Genomic DNA, 4,203 nt, shown 5'->3' on the forward strand with positions numbered 1-4,203 from the left:
AAGAAGACATTCATACAGCCAACAGACACATGAAAAAATGCTCATCACTGGCCATCAGAGAAATGCAAATCAAAACCACAATGAGATACCATCTCACACCAGTTAGAATGGCAATCATTAAAAAGTCAGGAAACAACAGGTGCTGGAGAGGATGTGGAGAAATAGGAACACTTTTACACTGTTGGTGGGATTGTAAATTAGTTCAACCATTATGGAAAACAGTATGGCGATTCCTCAAGGATCTAGAACTAGAAGTACCATATGACCCAGCCATCCCATTACTGGGGATATGCCCAAAGGATTATAAATCATGCTGCTATAAAGACACATGTACACGTATGTTCATTGCGGCACTATTCACAATAGCAAAGACTTGGAATCAACCCAAATGTCCATCAGTGACAGACTGGATTAAGAAAATGTGGCACATATACACCATGGAATACTATGCAGCCATAAAAAAGGATGAGTTTGTGTCCTTTGTAGGGACATGGATGCAGCTGGAAACCATCATTCTTAGCAAACTATCACAAGAACAGAAAACCAAACACCGCATGTTCTCACTCATATGTGGGAACTGAACAATGAGATCACTTGGACTCAGGAAGGGGAACATCACACACCGGGGCCTATTATGGGGAGGGGGCAGGGGGGAGGGATTGCATTGGGAGTTATACCTGATGTAAATGACGAGTTGATGGGTGCAGCACAGCAACATGACACAAGTATACATATGTAACAAACCTGCACGTTATGCACATGTACCCTAGAACTTAAAGTATAATAATAATAAAAAATAAAAAAATAAAAAAATAAAATGCCCTATGGCTCACAGAAGACTGGATGACTGGCATTGACTAAGAGATATTGTTTAGTAACACACCCTCAGTAACCCCAAGGTTTGTTACTTAGCTTCTCACTCAGTAACCTAACTATGAAGTCTAGTTACCCAGGATGGAAAATAACTACTATAAGCTGATTGTGCTTGCAGGGATGAAGTGGTGATTGTGTCATAGAATCTCTGGAATATCCTGAATTTTTCTTTGTGGCCCACTGGGTTCTGAGGCATTTTCCAGGTTATTTCAATGTGAATCAATCTACTGTATCCTAATACTTCTGTCTCTCAATGTCGAAGGATGTGATCAATAAAAGAAGAAATGTATAGTTAATGTGATAAGATACTGACAAAGTAAATAAAGAGAGCAAAGAAAGTATCAAGGGTTTGTTTTTTTGGCAAAGACTGTTTCACTGTAGTGTAATCTAAAGGAATAAATATGCAAAAGGCTGTTTCACTGTAGTGTAATCTAAAAGAATAAATACGCGCCGGGCGCGGTGGCTCACGCCTGTAATCCCAGCACTTTGGGAGGCCGAGACGGGCGGATCACGAAGTCAGGAGATCGAGACCATCCTGGCTAACATGGTGAAACCCCGTCTCTACTAAAAAATACAAAAAACTAGCCGGGCGAGGTGGCGGGCGCCTATAGTCCCAGCTACTCGGGAGGCTGAGGCAGGAGAATGGCGTGAACCCGGGAGGCGGAGCTTGCAGTGAGCTGAGATCCGGCCACTGCACTCCAGCCTGGGTGACAGAGCGGGACTCCGTCTCAAAAAAAAAAAAAAAAAAAAAAAAAAAAAAATAAATAAATAAAATAAAATAAAAGAATAAATACGCAGTTAATCATAAGTACACATAATATAGCCCTCAAAGGAAGAGAAGTGCAAGGGTTAAACACATTAAATTATCTTTCTTTCTTCATTGGTGCCTGTTAAATAACATTATCTTCTATTGTCCTTAATACCAATGCTCCCACCTCTGAAAAACCCACCTCTCTCTCTCTTTCTCTCTTTCTTTCTCTCTTTCTTTCTCTCTTTCTCTCTTTCTTTCTTTCTCTCTTTCTTTCTCTCTTTCTTTCTTTCTTTCTTTCTTTCTTTCTTTCTTTCTTTCTTTCTTTCTTTCTTTCTTTCTTTCTTCTTTTTCTTTTCTTTCTTTCTTTCTTTCTTCTTCTTCTTCTTTTTTTTTTTGAATAAGGTCAAATTAATGGAATGAAAATCAGTTCTCACTAATGTCCAGGGTAGGGGCTGGCAGCGTTCCAGAAATGCTTTTCCAAAATACTGGTTTCAAGTTTTCATTGTGGAAGAGGGAGGGAGAGAGGGGATTTTGGAACACTGAGAACCCCTGGGGATTATCGCTGGCTCAGACACCTCATTACAGAGCTTTAGAGGCAAAGTGACAGGAGAGCTTTGGAGGCCAGGGAGATCCTGGAGAAAGACTTTATGACAGTAAGAGTGTAGAAAAACAAACAAATAAATAAATAAATAAAGTAGAAAAATGAATGTCTTTCATTTGTGATATTAATAGTGATAATCCTATTAATTAAATATGCTGATAGGTTTAACAAACTCAGTGCTGTGTGAAATGTATATACTTTTTATTCTCTGTGCATTTCTAATGGTAGCCATACATTACACAATAAGTTGCATATAGAAAATACTCAATAAAAATCTGCTGAATTAATTTAAGTTAAATGTCATCTATAGGTAACATTCTTATTTTATCAAATCCGAATATCTACTTTGTGTCAATCCCTGTGTTAAGTATTGTAAAGGATAATGGAATACATTTTGCAGACATACATCCTGCCCTCAAGGGGTTTATAGTTTAACTATGATCATAATAAAAGTTTGAAAGCCAGTCTGATGTGATATCAGTTCCCTTAAGTTGACCCTGAGTGCATGAAAAAACTAAATCATGCCACATCCAAAGCATTTCATATTGAACTGTCTTTCTTTTTCTTTTTCTTTTTCTTTTTGAGATGGAGTTTCACTCTTGTCACCCAGGCTGAAGTGCAATGGTGCGAACTTCGCCTACTACAACCTCCTGGGTTCAAGTGATTCTCCTGCCTCAGACTACCAAGTAGCTGGAATTACAGGTGCCTGCCACCACACCCGGTTAATTTTTGTATTTTTAGTAGAGATGGGGTTTTGTCATGTTGGCAAGACTTTTCTCAAACTCCTGGCCTCAAGTTATATTGAATTTTCAATTGGGAGTATAGATAACTTTCAGCCTTTTAAAAAACTCATGTAGCTATGAAGAAATTGAAGTTTCACTCTTTAATGAATATATGTATATCCATACCTTCTATAATCTCTCAAGACTCTAATTATTTTACTATATAATAGCAGCTATTTAAAAATACTTCTCAATGTGACATGTATGTACACATATATATGTGTACGTATATGTGTGTGTGATTGTATGTGTGCAAGTTAAACACATGTGGAGGGAAGGAGAGTAAGAGTGAACTTGTACCAAACATATGTTTCATGAGTTAATGAACAACATTAGTTTGGGGAAAAGCTGTTTCTAAATATTTCATGGAAACCAACATAAAAAGGAAAATTTCTCCACATTGGAATAAAAATGTCATCTATTCACCATGTCTGCATGGATTACTGCAACTCTGCCTTTATCTGTCACGATCCATAACCTATCTCCAAAAAGAGTGTAAAGCTGACATCAATTAAGTCATTTCTCTGCGTAAATCTCTTCAGTGTCTTCAGTTGCTTTAGATCAAAGTCAAAACCCAGTATCATGGTTAACAATGGCTACCATAATCTAGCATTTGCTAACGTCTCCAGCCTTTCTTGCTGGATGCTCCAGCCCAGTGGCTGAATGTTGTTCCATTCCTGAATGCCCTATACCCTCTGTTTGATCTTTTAAGTTTTTCTATCTCTTACCTTAGCCAAGAAAAAATCTCTCTCTCTTTCTAATGATCTTCCTTTCCTTTGGTTCTAACTTAAGAGTCACTTATTTCTGACACTTTGCTGACATTGACTTAGTTGGTCTGCTCAATGCTTTCTTAGTACTTCTATTTCCTGGGTTATAACAATTGTCATACTTTATTATGATTGTTACTGTAAGTATGTCTCCTCACTACACTGGCACCCTCCATGAACATAGGTATAATGTCTATTTTGTTCACAGCATGTGAAACATAGAATAAATGCAATATTTATAGAATGCATTCATTCATTCAACAAGTACATGTTCACTGATGCTAGGCAGTGTTCTAGGTGCTTGGAGTAAAGCAGTGAAGAAAACAGAAAAAAATTCTCTGGTCCCATGGGTTTATATTCTAAAGAAATAAGGGGAATCATAGTTTGTTAGAAATGATAAATGCTAAATCAAAAAACAAAATGGGAGGG

Source organism: Papio anubis, chromosome 9 (assembly GCF_008728515.1).
Source record: "Papio anubis isolate 15944 chromosome 9, Panubis1.0, whole genome shotgun sequence".
NCBI classification, from domain to species: domain Eukaryota; kingdom Metazoa; phylum Chordata; class Mammalia; order Primates; family Cercopithecidae; genus Papio; species Papio anubis.